The sequence below is a fragment of the Leopardus geoffroyi genome, chromosome D2 (genome assembly GCF_018350155.1).
Source record: "Leopardus geoffroyi isolate Oge1 chromosome D2, O.geoffroyi_Oge1_pat1.0, whole genome shotgun sequence".
Lineage (NCBI taxonomy): Eukaryota > Metazoa > Chordata > Mammalia > Carnivora > Felidae > Leopardus > Leopardus geoffroyi.
Window position 1 is genome coordinate 45,004,881 of NC_059334.1, and position 15,389 is coordinate 45,020,269.

The 15,389-nt window shown below is 50.9% G+C and overlaps 1 protein-coding gene across 5 annotated transcripts in view; it reads right to left on the reverse strand.

The window, feature by feature from the left end:
• Positions 1 to 15,389, reverse strand: part of GRID1 (glutamate ionotropic receptor delta type subunit 1) — a 701,884-nt gene that overhangs the window by 619,501 nt on the left and 66,994 nt on the right. Inside the window, exon 1 of one of the 5 annotated variants that reach the window (XM_045437899.1) lies at positions 5,281 to 5,304. The exons of the other annotated variants lie outside the window; for them this stretch is intronic. The gene's annotated coding sequence lies outside the window, so the exon portion shown is untranslated. Of the gene's footprint in view, positions 1 to 5,280; positions 5,305 to 15,389 lie in introns of those variants that run through there. 5 annotated transcript variants of the gene reach the window in all.

A 15,389-nucleotide genomic window follows, 5' to 3' on the forward strand; every position in this document is an offset into this window, starting at 1 on the left:
CCCTCAGTGGAAAGCAGGATAGTCCAGTGGTACAGAAAGACCCTACCATCAGTCACCTAGGTTTGCATCCCTACCCTACAGAGTGGGACCTTGCAAAGTGACTCTAACATTTAAAGTCTTGGCTTGCTCATAGGTAAATTAAGAAAACAATCCTCACCTTGCATGGATGCTAGGAAAACTAAATGGGAAGGTGTAATTCAAAACCCCACAGAGACCCTAACACACTGTACATGTTCAAGCCATGCCCTCACATGGTCAGCCTGGCTTCTAAAGGTAGAGGTAGAGGTCCAGGTGTACCCCTCTCTCCAAGGGTGACTTGGGTAAGCCATCAGACCCCCCTGGGCTTCTGCTGCCTTATCTGTAAAATGAAGATAACTACAGACAGTAGCTGAGCCTTTCTCCTTCCCCTTCTTCTTCTTCTCCTTCTCATCCTTATTATTATTATTATTATTATTATTATTATTATTATTTTATTTGAGCCTTTCTTTTCTTCACCCTATCAGGGAAATCAGACACAGAGAGCATTTGAGCATAGCCCTTCCATGGCATCCATCCTCACAGGGGCCCTATGGTCATCTCAGGCAGCAAGTCAAAGAGTACAATCTGTCAGCAATCTCTTAAATCTCCACCAGTAGAGGGAGAAGGTTGATACATAATTAAGGAGTCACTGTAAGCAGCAACAAGATGCCTTAGGATGTGGGAACCCAAGGATGGGCACAAAGGGCTCTTGCCAGAGAGGTGCTGTGGACACTAACTTCCCACCCCCCAGACATGCCCTAATCCAGGCATCTTGGCCCCTCCATCTTCCTCCTCATCTCAGCAGTCCCCAAGCCCTCCCTGGAGGGTCCCCCTGGGACCTCAGAGGCCTCCTCTCCCCACTGCTATGGCCCCATATCAGTCATTGTCTCTCACCTATATATTCACACCAACCTGCTTCCAGCCCACTTTCCACTCTTAGCTAGAAGGACCCTCCTAAAATTCAAGTCTGTTCATATCACTCACTCTTTTGCCTAGAATCACTCAGCAGCAACCCTTTTGGCTGCAGTGGCATGAAGGGTCCTTCATGGTCAGAGTCAGACCTCTACCTACCAGTCCACCCTCACCTCTTCCCATCCCCTAACTCATACCAAACTGCTTGCACTTCCTCTAAGACACCAACGCCCCCTATCCTGGGCATCGCTGTGCCTATGCATGCTGTTCCTTGGCCTGGAATGTCCTCCCCCAACCTGTGTGCCTGGCTGATTCCTCCAAGACTCTGCTTTGTCACCACCTCCACCAGGAAGCCTTGCCTGAAGACCCCTCCCCAGGCCGGGTTAAGAAACCTCTGAGCCAGTCCAGTTCCTATGCTGTCACTGCAGTTGTGCTGCTGTTGACAAAAGTAAGAGAGAGGCGCCTGGGTGGCGCAGTCGGTTAAGCGTCCGACTTCAGCCAGGTCACGATCTTGCGCTTCGTGAGTTCGAGCCCCGCGTCAGGCTCTGGGCTGATGGCTCAGAGCCTGGAACCTGTTTCTGATTCTGTGTCTCCCTCTCTCTCTGCCCCTCCCCCGTTCATGCTCTGTCTCTCTCTGTCCCAAAAAAATAAATTAAAAACGTTGAAAAAAAAAAAATTTTTTTTTTAAATAAAAAAAATAAAAAAAATAAGTAAGAGAGAACTCAGACCCTCAGAAAGCTGGGGAGGACTCAGACCCTCTCAAGACCAAGCCCAGGACTTTCACTCCATTCAGTTCACTACAGGTGGCAGGTGCACACAGAGTCTAGCCCACTGCCTGGCCTGTGGGAAGACTTCAGAAGAGTTGAGCCAATTTTAACGGAACTGGCCTAGTTGGACAATGAGAGCTGGGCTCAGGCACTCGGTTAGAACAAGCTGTAGTTGTATAGCATGCCTCTCCCTCTCTCTCTCTCTCTCTCTCTCTCTCTCTCTCTCTCTCTCTCTCACACACACACACACACACCCTGGCACATACACCTACACACACATGCCTGCACACACACCAGCACACCTGCACACATACACCTGCCCTTGCATATTATGTGCACAGACACACAGCCTGTGCCTCTCTTACAACCACTACATTTCAATTACAGATGGAGACCCCTCCCAGCAGCTCAGCCGCCTCCTAATCAGGTTCTACTTCATGGAAGCACACAGGAATTGCAAGGTTCAGTCTCCAAGCCAGGAACTCCAAATGCTCCTCTTTGAACAAATCCAGAGCACCAGCTGGCATAAGAGCACCCACTTCCACCACTGCTAAGCTGAGGCCACCCGATCCACTGCTGGAATAAACCAATACTTCTGCCAGCTCCTGGGGTGGGAGTGGAAAAGGCAGGGTAGTAAAAAGGCCACCAAGCACCATCACACACCAGGGCCACTCGGACAGAGCAGGCCTGAGTGATGCTGACCATGCTGTAGCATAGCTCAACAGGTGACAAGTGGGGCAGGTGAAGCAGGCAGAAAGGTCAAGCGAGCTCCCCAAGACGAAGCAGATGCTATGGGGGAGACCAGACGTGGATACTGTCTGCTGTCAGGCACCAACATCCCAGGCCAGAGTCTGAGGAAAGGGCAGCATCACAGCAGAGGGGTGAGGTCAGATGCCAGGTGGGCACAGTGGTACAGGGGTCACTCGGGTCTGGTTCCATCAGACCCACAGGGTGGCATGGGACAGCTTTATCACTCACAGTCTTAGTGCCAACACCTACACAACAGGGACAATAGCAGTGGAGTTGCTGGAGGGTGCAGAGAAGCCATGCCTAGGCTTGTACCCAGCCCCATGGGCTGACAGCCCTCCTTCCGTGGTGAGGTCAGGAGAGGACCTGGCCCTTCTGGTGGTCAGGGACCTTTTCCCCTGCCCATCCCAGGCCGTGGGAAGGATCCAAGATGCTCCTGTAAACACCACCCCCCCCCAGTACCTGGTGAGGCCTTGTGTCCCCCAAGGCAGGGCACTGCTGCCATCAGGGTGACACACAGGCATCATCCACAGTCTCGGGCTGCCAGCGGGGGAGTTCCTGGATGGTGTCTAGAGGGTTTCCCTGTGCATGATGCTCACAGAGAAACCCCGTGGTGACATGCTTGCCTAAACCAAATGTGACATTCTTAATGACCCCCAAAGGAGATGCAGCCAGGGAGACTTCGGACACAGAAACAAAGGGAGCGGCTTCAGCAAACCTGCTGCTCAAATGCCCAAGCCCAGAGCCCCTGCTTAGCACATCAGCAAGAAGGGAACCTGTGCCAGGTGACCTGCAGGTCAGGCCTGGGGGCAGTGCGGGATGAGGAGGAGACAGAGGGCAGCATGGGGTGGGCAGTACAGGGTGAGCATGCTTCCAGGGCCTCGGAGAGACCCAACACCGCACCCCTGAACTTGGCCTTCCGTTAATAATAATCTTAAGTCCGCTAACGTGTGCACAGTGTCACCACACGCCAGCACTGCTCTGAGATAAGTAGATACAGATGCACGTGTAGATGCACGTGTAGATGAGTGCAGGTATAGGTATAGATATAGATCAGATATATGGATAAGCGTAGATAAAGGCGTAGATTAGACGTAGCTATAGAGATAGGTGATAAGCATATAGAGGGAGGCAGGCATATAGGCTCAATCTTAATCCTCACCACAAACCCGTAACAGGACTGATATTCAACTGTACCACTTTACAGATAAGGAAACAAGGCTGGGAGTGAGCCTGGGCCACTACCCAGCAGTGACTGTGGGAGTTTGGCCCTCATCAAGGACCTAGGAAAGACACCTCGGGGACCAGCCTGTGTAACCCCACCTCTGGACAGCCAAGGGACAGATGGAAGCAGTCACTACCACCACTCTGTCATCAGGGAAGATTCCTGGGCCAGATATCCTGCCTTCCCCTGCCTTTTCACCAGGTTCAGAGAAACCACCATGGACTCCACAGGGCGCCAGCTTCAGCCCACAAGTGAGGCCACAGCTGCCGAGAGGGAATTTGCAGCAGGAATGCCCTCCACAAAGGGCAAAGAGGGAATGCTTCTCAGTAGCTCAGCATATGGTTAAGATCCTGGAATCAGATCAAAAGACACAGGATGAAATCACAGCCCTGCCAGGCATCAGCTATGTGACCGAGAGTTACCTGACTTCTAACCTCGCTTCCTCATCTGTACGGTGGGGATGACAGCAGTACCTACACCACATGATGGACTCGACACAGCTCTGCTCAGGGCCTGGTGCCCCACAAATGCTCCATCAGTGTTGCCTGCTTTCCTGGTTACTGAGAAGCAATCGGTGTCCCAGCATGTGGAGAACCAGAGGGGGAGGAATTAGGGCCCTGTGGGAACCCCCCGGATCAAGAAGCCCCTGGGATTGGGCCACCATTGCCTGGGCACCTACAAGGTCCCAGGCCCTGAGCCACGGACACGGTCATGTGTGTTTGCTGAGTCAAACTGGGCTCCTGTAGGCCATGCTCCCTGTTCCCGGGAACCCCTCAGGCCAGTGGGGGAAGTGGACACAAGACACATGGCTCCTCCTGGTGCAGTGGGGACCTGGGGAGCAGGATGGAGTAACCACCCTCCCCAGGGACTGGAAGTCTCCACAGAGCAGGAGCCTCAAGGAGGAGAAGCTTGGACCCAGAAGGATGCACAGGACAGGCCTGGAGACATGGAAGTAGCTGGAACGCCTGGGGCACAGGAGGCAGGGTGGAGGGGACACAAAGCCAGACGGAAAGCAGGTATGCCACACGAGAAGCCTGAACTATAAAAGGTCACCAAATTCTCCAAAGTATTCCTAAAGAGCTGAATCAGGTCATTCACTAATTCACCCCCAACTGACAAGCCGGTGCCCATCCTCAAGGCAAGAGATAATTAAGGACAAGTCCAGAGCACTGTGCCCGGCCCAAGTAATGTATCGCTCAATTAAAGGGAGCTACTGCTATTGTTTTATCAAGTGCTTTTTGCAAAAAAGAAAAAAATGCACATGAACGACTGCACAGTGGTTCAAATGAGCTGTATGGACTGTGCCAGGACCACACAGTGGCAGCCTCAGCAGTAGGCTCATCCTGAGGACACAATGCTCAGGCAGGCCTGCCACACATCAGGGGCTTGCCCCCCACCCCCCGCCTCTGACCATGAGCAGCTGGGCCCTCAGAGAAACCACAGGACAGAGCTGGCCAACCCCCTCTGCAGAGCCCGCCCCAGCAGGATGACCGCCCATCCTGGTTCGCCTGGCACGGCCAGCTGCACTTGTCTGGAATAGTTATTAATAGCACCACCTTTCCCTTTCAGAAGTTTCTAGGTTTGGGTGACAGCTCATGTGATCAAACTCACCTCTGAGCCATGTGCTTTTAGCTCAGAACTCCGTTGCCCTGGGATTTTCTGAGATTACCTAGACACCCAAGTCAGAAGGGAGCTGCAATCCAGATCAATAGAGGAGGCACAGAGAGTCCAGAAAATTTCTCCTCAGTACCTCACTGAGGCAGGGCCCGGACTTTCAGGGTCACATCCTCCAGCTCTGACATAGGCCCCATGCAGACCCGGGGCCCCCTACCACGGCTGCTCCATCCCTGCTGTGTTCTGCCTCCACCAGAGGTGCTGATTGCTGAGTCATACCATTGCCTCCTGGGGAACAGGCACCCGTGGCTGTGCCTGTGGCAGCCTGAAGATGCCATGCCTAGAGAGACTAGAGTCTGTGCACACAGAGGGAGGATGGGGCTCTCACTGTGACCACGGGGTTGCATTCACCCCTGGTCAGAATCTCACCAGTGATGCAGTTCCCTGCCACGCTAGAGCTGTGCTCTGCAGCAAACACCGAGACCTCAATGTCTCCTGAACAATCACCCCCTCAGCTGGAAGGACCAGGCACAGCCTGCCAAGAACGTGCTCAAAGAGGTTGAGAGAGCCCATTGTCTCCACTTAGGACTTTACAAGGATAACAATGGTGCCTTTGGCTTGGAGAATGTGTGTTCATTTACATATCTGAGGGAAGACGTTCTCTCTAGCAACATTCAGCTCAAGACATGGGTAATATGCCCATAAGGGAGGCTTTTATGGGGCACTGTCATTCTAGTACATGATCACCATTCACTTTAGAAACTTGCTCTTACTTGCCTCAGAAAATGGAAACAAGGTAGAACCTCATGAGGACCCAGAAGTCCTGCTGAGCACCCATGCTGGCCCTTCAGGTACCTTTGGAGAAAAGTGTCTTGGTTGTATCATAGCCGCCTCAAAACGGCACCTTGGTCTTCAGGTTCCCTCTCAAACCCCACTGCAACCACTACTACCCCAAGCCCCAAGACGGCAGCACACAAATTGCCAGGAAACGTTGCCAGGGCCTTTCTCTAAACATCGCTAATGGTTGCGCCAGCCTCATGAACAACAGGCAGTGTAGACAGTGTAGACAGTGTAGACGCAAGACAGCCAACTCAGCCCGCCACCCCGTTCAGCCGCAGGACCTGGCCCTATACACCACTCGCCTCCCTTATGTCTGCCCCAGCTTAGATGTGAACAAAAATGTGCTCTGCCCCACCCTTTTGCTCTCACTGGGCCCCAAGGGCCTACCTTCACTAGAACTACAAGTGTGACAGGTGAATTCCTAAGTCCCTGTCATTCAAGTTCAGAAGACAGAGACCAGTGGACCCCACCATGCTGATTGGGAAAAGTGTCTGACAAAGATCAGTCAGTATCCATGAACGTCAGCCCCAGCCCATGAGAAACAGAACTCCTGAAGCATGCAGCTGCTTAAGGAAGACAGGAAGGTCTCATGAGACCATTGCCATGGTTATTAACATTTACATATGAATCCCTGATAAACAAAACATTAACAAGCTGAACCATCCATAATTTACAATCCCCCTCACTCTCCTGTTGTGTCCTTAGTGATTCAGTGCAGACCAAAATCAAGCTGTCTTAACTCAGCCTCTTCCACCCTCTGTGGACCCAGGCCCACCCAGACCAACCCACTCTCCTAATTGTTGCTGGCTTAATCTTCTAGAGACAGCTCTGATCTCCTCAGTTTCTTGCTTATCAACCTCTGATGGCTCTTGCAGGGCCATCCCCTTCCCAGTCTCCTATCCCCAATTGTCTTCGCAGGGCCACACACCTCTACTCCTAGTCCAAGACTTCTGGGGGGCTGGCCCCACTCCCCTACAGAGCGGTGGCCCACCCCAACCAGAGTGCCAACCCTCACTGATTGGTTCAGGGATGGGTTGATGACCCAAGCTTGGCTTCACAATATCCCCAGAGCCTGTCTGGAGCTTTTAGAACAGAAGCCCTCACTCGTGTTGAGATTGTGGACACCAAAGCCCAGATAATCTGGCGCATCTGGTGATCACCTTTGTCACCAGGTAGGAAGGGCATTCCTGAGAGTGAAGACAATTGAGAGGAGAAGCAAGACACACAGAAGGAGCAAGAAAGAGAAAGCAAGAGTCTTAAGGATAATATTTAACCACTGGATCCAGCCATGCCTGAAGCTAGACATGCCCTTGAACCACCCAGTCTTTAAGCTTCAAAAACTTCTCTTTTCTACTCAAACCAGTTTAACTTGGATTTCTGTCACTTGTAACTAAAATAGTCCTGAGGAATACAGCTTGGACCATGACTCCAAAAGGAAGCGGACTCGATGACAGATAAATAAGTAATCATCCTGAACTAGAAGGCTAATACAATGAAGGGAAACCGCAAAGTGCTCTTGGGAGCACTGAAGAGGGAGTATATACTCTGTCTGAGAGCTATGGGGTGTCATCCAAGTTGTCTCTTAAAGGACATTCCAGGTGAGGGAACAGCAAAGACAAAGCATGAAAGGCCACAATGTGTCAGGGAAACAGGAAATAGTACCATGGGGCAAGGCATGGGGTCACTGTGGGAAGCACACATATCTTACTGCAAAGACAACAGAGAGAAAAGTTGCCATCAGACCACACTACATCCCTGAGGCCCAATCCAGAGAGAAAGCAGCCCTGGAAAGAAAGCCCTCCCAGGGAGGGCAGTGAGATCCTGACAGTCCAGTTCCCAATCCAGCAAGGCAGAGGAAAGAACAGTAAAGGTGCCAGTCTCCAAGAGTCTCACGGGACCAGGAGAGCTCAGAAAGATCATAGGAGTCCTAGCACCCTGCTCCCAGCAGCCCAGAGCCCACCAGGAGTGTGGCCACTCCAGGCCATGTACATGAGGCTCAGTGATAAACCACAGGTGCAGGGGAGGTGGGAAGCAATGCACAGGAGTCTCCAAGTCCACAACCCACACAAGCAAGTCAGAATGGAAGGAGCTGGGAACCCAGGCCCCCACCCCTGGACCCCATACACTCTACAGCCCTTGGCCTGGCCCAACGTTTACCCCAGAGACAGCATCGGAGGCTGGCGGGAGAAAGGGGAGCTGAGGAGCCCAAGGCAAGCAGGGGTCCCTCAGAGAAGGGACAGGCTGAGTTAGGGACCATGTCTCCTCAGGCAGCACCAGGCAGCAGCCTGCTCATCACCAGCCCTGCCTCAGCCCAGGGACACAGGGCAATAACCCCACTCACCCTTTGGGCCTTGGTGTAGGCCATAGTCCTCCAGGAAGCCCTCCTGACACTCCTTCCTGGGCTGCTCTCGGCTGCCATTTTGCCCCTCAGCCCCGGTGCTCATCTCATCTGCTGTGGGGATCAACAAAGTGCTGAGTTTCTGTTTTCATGTCCATCACCCCTCCAGACAGGGTTCCTGGGAACAAAGATGGCATCCAGCTCATCCCCACGCCCGGAGCGAAGTACTGTTCAATAAATGCCAACAGCACACCCTGACCTCGCCATGTACAGGCACAGCACATACCAAGGTCCTTCGGGTGAGGGTGGGTGGCAGAGATCCAACACACAGGCCCTGATGGAGGGGTCAGCATGCCCATTTGACAGAGAAAAACAAGGGCCGTGACCCCACCAGGGCCCCAAAACTAGGACTCAAATCCAGGCCAGAGCTTCCTCCTTCCCTTCGTTGTCATCATCACCTGGAGTCTGGGCTGCCAACCCTGGAAACCAGGGCAGAGAGGGGGGCTGCAGGGCCTACACACCATAGGAGAAGCCAGAGGCTTCCCCTCCACAGACACCCCTCATCCCCTGGCAGGCACGGGGGAAGCAGAGACTGCAGGCCTGTCCGGGGAAGGAGGCTTACCCCAGCACACTCGGGGGTACACGCCCACCATTCTGCCCACCAGCCTTGCTGCGGGGATGGTGGCCCATCCACAGGCTCCAAGCTGCAGGGAGCTCTTTGCTCATCTGCAAGCTCCATTTCAAGATCTGTCAGGACTGATGGCAGCCAAGATGCACAGGGTGACAGAGTGATAAGAAAAATGGATTCCTCTGTCGCCCTGCAGCCACATGCCCCAGGGAAGCATCAGTGGGAAGAAAGACTGTGTTCTCAGGAAAGCAGAGCCTACTGAATTTGTTGGTAAGCTCATATTGACGGCTCAGGGGTAAGTGTCGGCCACGGGCTCATCATCCTCTGCGCCTCGCCTCGCCGCCTGGAGAGAAACAGAAACCCACTGCCCCAGGGCTGAGAGGAAGCCTACCCGGGCCCAGGGCCATCTCTTCACCGGCTCCCTCCTGCCTCTCCTCAGGGGACAAGGTGTTTCTGTGAGTATGTGAGTGTGCATGTTTACATGTGTGAGAGAGTGTATGTGAGCATGTGAGTGCAGATGGTTGTGTGAGTGTAGAGTGAGCATGGGTGTGTGTGAGTGGGCATGAGTGTGAGTGTTTGAGTATGAGTGTGTATAAGAGGCAAATGGGGACAGACAAACGGACTTACTGAAAGATAGTGCACAGGGCCTGGGCTCTAAGAAAACCACAGGCCTTAGTGCCCCAGTGGCCTGGCCACGAAACACCCCACTACAGACGCAGGCCTCGAATTCGCTCCTGTCCCCGGCACAGTGCTCAGCCCGGAACAATGTCCAATAGTTGTTGTGGGAAGGTCCCATGATGCCCGGGTTCTCCCAGATACCCAGCCTTTTGTACAGACATACAGTCACTTCTCTTCTCTCGGGGCCCCCTTCAGGGCTGCCACAGGATCCCTGGGGGCTCACACACACACCAGCAGGCGGGGAGAAGGAGCAGTCCCTGCCCTCCCTGTGTCCTGCCCCAACCGGCCCCTCACAAGTGGGCACCCTTGAGGCCCCACAGCCCTGGCCCCACAGCCGCCCCCACCAGCTTGCTCACAAAGCCCCACAGGAACTTTTCAGAGCCAGCAAACGCCCTGGGAATCAGGGTGGGCATAAAAGAAGAGCCATTTGATTTGATTACTTGGCTCTGACAAACAGAGCCATTTACATGTTAAAGACTTTTTTCTTTTATTTTATTATTCTGTATATTACATTTCAAACAAAACCCTCAAACCAGTACTGGAGCAAAAGCCTTTTGCATTTTCCACAAAGCAAGCTGTTGTTCGTAGCCCTAGGCCTCAAGCTCAGGGGTGTGGCACCATTGGGAGTGGGGACAGCAAGTATTCACCTTGTAGGAGGGCTGGCAACACTGACTCCATCTTTGGCCCTCTGTCTTGCTCATGTTTGCTCAATGGCTTCTCTTGGGGCTACATGTTCTGGGCCCCTTGGAGACTAATACACAAACCTTAGAAATGCCCAGCAAGGCTGGGATGGGGGGAGGCTTGCTTTGGCTTCCCCAGAATCTGTTAGGAATAACACAGTCCTTTCCCTTCCTGATGCACAGGGAATGCCACAAGATCTCATTAAAGGTTAGCTGTCAGGTGCACACAAGCCCTTTGAGGTGCATGTGAGCCCTCTGATCTCACTACAGTGCCCTTCTGTGTGTCCCCTCGCTCTATAAACTGCAGACTAAGGTCCGGATTTTGTGGAGAGAGAACCATCCAGCTGCTGTGGCTCATCCTCTGCCTGATGCCCCCTGTCAATACATTACCCTGAACAAAACTCTGTGTAAACTGCACGGAGTGGCCTGCTTTGTTTTCTGGCCCCAAAGTACCTTCTCAGTCTGGGGGAACTTTACTGGCCCCCACCTTCTAACAAACCCGCATCCAAATAAAGCTTGCAGAGTAAAGACACTGCCCTTCAGAGGAGTGTCACCACCAGCCATGCAGAAGGTAGGCGACACCTGGGTGGGCAATGCAAGGACTCAGGTGGAGTGGAAGGCATTCATTCATTCATTCACCACTCATTCATTCCACAAACACCACAGGCACTCACTCTGGCCCAGGCGCTGTGCTGGTTGCAGTCGATTCACACCAGACACACCTCTCTGATGTCTCAGACTCACACTCTAGTCCAGACAATACCAAGTAGATTATAGAGCATATTCATTGGTGATCCCAGTGAGAGTAAAACTAAATCAGAGAAGGGGATATTGCAAGCCAAGGGTGGGAGATGGAGGGGCGCTGAAAGGAGGCTGGGGACCCTCCTCCAGGGAATGCTTAAGCAAAGCCCAGTGGACAAGGGAGGAGCCTTCTGAGCTCTGGGAAGAGCCGCTGGGGCAAACTCCTTATGAAAGGCATATCTCGTGCTCAAAGGCAGCAAGGACCAGCGTGGCTGAAGGCAGTGAACAAGGGAGCCTGTGGGAGCTGGGCAGGGGTGGAGAGGCAGGGCTGCAAAGGGCCTGCCCACCACCACCCCACCACCTCACCATCTGCCCCCCCACCCCTTATCCCCCACCCCTGTCACAACCTCAGCTTTTGCCCTGTAAGATGGGGAACCACTGGGGGCTTTGATCAGAGGGGTGGGGAGATACAAGTTGTTTGTATCAGCATCACTCCGGCTACTGTGTTGTAAACAGATGGAAGGCGTGAGGACAGAGGCCATTCTGATAATCTGGGTGAGAGATGGCGGTGGCTCAGAATACAGCCGCAGCCTGTGGGGTGGGAAGTGTCACCAGCAGGAAGGATGGGTGTGTGGGGCATGAGAAAAAGAGGAGAGTGAGGGGGACCCCAAGAGGTTGGGCCTGAGCACTGGGAACGACGGGCAGATGAAAAGGATTCAGGAGCCTGCTTGGGCCAAAGAAAGGGCTTGGCTGGGGACTTGCATATCTTAGAAGCCTATTAGCCACCCAAGGAGGCAACCTGGCCGTCCAAGTGACAAAAGAGTCTGGAGTTGAGGACAGAGGCCCCCAGAGTGGTACACTTAGGAGTCATTGGTGTGTATGCAGTATTTAAAGGTATCAGAAGGTCCAGACTACCAGGTAAGGGAGTGTAAGTGGAGAAGAGAGACATCCAAGGTCTGAGGTGTGGGACACCACAATGTGTGGCTATCAGGGAGAAGAGAAGGACCTGAGACACTGCACTGTGTGGCAGTCAGGTGACTGAGAGATTCAGGAACGAGCAGGAGGGAAGGCACTGGAGGTTGAGGGCAGATCAGCAGTAAAGGGGTGGGACATGGGGCAGTAATAAAGGCAGAGTAGGACCAAGGAAGACACTGGCTGAGGCAGGAAGCCTCCAACACCTTCCCTCTTCTGTGTGCTGCCCATCCCCTGCTAGCAGAAGACCTGCTTCCTACATATTTCACTGAGAAAAGAGAAGCCCGAGGAATAGAAATAGAACCATCCCGTGCTCAGGGAAAGGTGTTGGACGGAAGACAAAGAAAGTCAAAAGCAACAGCAGAGTGAATGGACTAGAGAAATGCACTGTGATGCAGCCAGCATGCACAAGTGTCCCCTGAAGTTGGCACCAGTGAGACTGGTCGACGTGGATGTCCCTGTTTCTCCACCAGGAGTAGCAGGTTAGGGCTTGGCCAGTGATGGTATCACATCTGAGCTTGTCCTGTTCATCTGTATTTCCCGCACCTATCAAAATTCTACAGGTACTCAACAAATGTTTGAGAGAAGGAACAATCAGAGAGAGAGTTATACCAATGAGACATATACCATGACCACCTGGCACCACAGCCAAAGAGATCTGGAAATCACAGTGTTCATCCAGGCTGTGGACGGCCATTTCAATCAGTTGATTCCAAAGTCACCTCCCCCACTTCTCCTGCAGACTGTACTTCTGATTCCTGGCTCCTTCACCAGAGAGGTACCTGAAGCTAGGATCGGCCTTGCCCTAGCAAGCCTTACTGGGAAGCAGGCAGCCTCCCCCGTGCCCACTCTGCCAGCCTCCTGTTATTCACGGAGCCTTCCACACCATGGCCAGCAGCTACAGCCAGTCTCCCATGCCCCACACACTCCTCAGGATGGCTGAGAACCTACATTCAGTCCCCATGGTTCACCATTAAATGGGATCATTAGCAAAACTCTGCAGCAAGAGGGGAAAATGCTTCTGAGATAATATAAGAGAAGCCACAGGGTGTAAAATGGATCACCACTGCGGTTATAGCTGTGTACATCTGTTTGCAGATAAGTTCTAGAAGGAGCCACAAAAAAAGTGAAATCATTTGCCTGTTAAAATGATGAGATTATGGGTTACTACCTTGTTTGTTTTTTTAATTCTGAAAATGTTATTACCTTCTTGGTTATACAATAAATACAAAATATAATTTTTATTATTTTTTTTTATTTTAGAGAGAGCACATGTGAGCAGGGGAGGGGCAGAGAGAGGGAGGGAGACAGAGACAGAGAGACGGGAAAATCCCAAGCAGGCCCCACACTCAGCACATAGCCCAACGCAGGACTCGATCCCATGACCCTGGGATCACAACCTGAGCTAAAATCAAGAGTTAGATGCTCAACCAACTAAGCCACCCAGGCACCCCAAAAAGTATAATATTTTAAAAATGAGTTATTCTACTACTATATTCTAGACAGGCATAAATATAAAATAAAGTGAAAGGAGATCCCATTCAGAGGCAACAAAAAATATAATTATTTAAAAATAAACTTGGGGCACCAGGGTGGCCCCATCGGTTAGGCGACCGACTTTGGCTCAGGTCATTATCTCACGCCCCGCATCGGGCTCTGCACTGACAGCTCAGAGCCTGGACCCTGTTTCGGATTCTGTGTCTCCCTCTCTTTCTGACCCTCTCCCGTTCATACTCTGCCTCTATCTGTCTCAAAAATAAACGTTAAAAAAATTTTTTTTAACAAAAATAAACTTAACTAGAGATGTGCATGACCTACTAAAGAAAACTAGCAGGGGCGCCTGGGTGGCTCAGTCGGTTGGGCGTCCGGCTTCGGTTCAGGTCATGTTCTCATGGTTCCTGGTTCAAGCACCACGTCAGGCTCTGTGCTGACAGCTCAGAGCCTGGAGCCTGCTTCTGATTCTGTGTCTCCCTCTCTCTGGCCCTCCCCCGCTCATGCTCTGTCTCACCCTCTCTCTCAAAAATAAATAAACATTTAAAAAATAAATAAATAAATAAATAAATAAATAAATAAATAAATAAAAGAAAACTAGCAAGCTTTATTGGGAGTTATAAAAGATGATTTGACTAAATAGAGAAAATAACCATTCCCAGCTGGGAAGACTGTGTTATGAAAATGTCAATTTTCCCCAAAAGTTAATTTATAAATTTAATTCAATCCCAATCAAAATCTCAAAAGGGTTTCCTAAAGGAATTAAATAAAATCATTATAAAATCATTTTGAAAATAAACAGATGAGAATATTAAATAAAATTCCATAAAGGAAAAAAAATGAGAGGAAACTAGATATAAAAATAGGTTATACAGCAATAATAATTAAAGTACTATATAACTGGTACAAATACAGAGATATGGATCTGAATTTAAAAATCCAGAAATAGACCTAATTGCCCATGATAATTTCATGTATTACAAGGTAGACATCACCAAACAATGGAGACAGGAATTCTTGATTAATAGACTGTGCTGTGGCAACTGGCAGTTTCAAGGAAAATAGTTAATTCAGAAACGCACTTTACCTCACACGCCAAAAAACAAACTCTGGAGGGATTAAAGAGTCAAATGGGGAAGTCAAATGAAAGAACAACTTAGCAGGAAATATTTATCTGTTCTCTGGAGGGAGTGATAACTTTTCAAGTTTCAAACTGATAAAAGGAAGTACGAAAAAAATAAATAACAGATTCAACAACATAAAAGCTTTGTAGAAAGGGAACAAGATAACTAAAATTAAAATAGTCTAAGAGAATATTTGTGGCAACGTGTCAGGCTGAGTGTTGATAGCACCATAATATAAAGAGTTCACACAAACCGGCATGAAAACTTCAAGATGCCAACAGATGAATGGGCGGAAGGAACAGAAATCCGCACGAGGAGATAGCCGAGGCAAACACACACAAGGAGAAGGGCTCCATCTCTCTGGTAATCAAGTGGGAAGTCACTTCACGTCTATTAAAATAGCACTAAAGAACAACAAGGGTTTGTCAACGCAGTGCCAAGTGCTTGTTGAGTTATAGTAAAACTGGTCTTCTCATGCAGCTGATGGGGAAATGATCTTTTCGGAAAACAACTTGGCTTCACTATGGTTCAAGTACCATGAACATGGCCAAACGATCTGACCCAAGAATCTCCCTTTTTCTGAGAAAACAGTTAGAAGGAAAAGGCTACTTCAA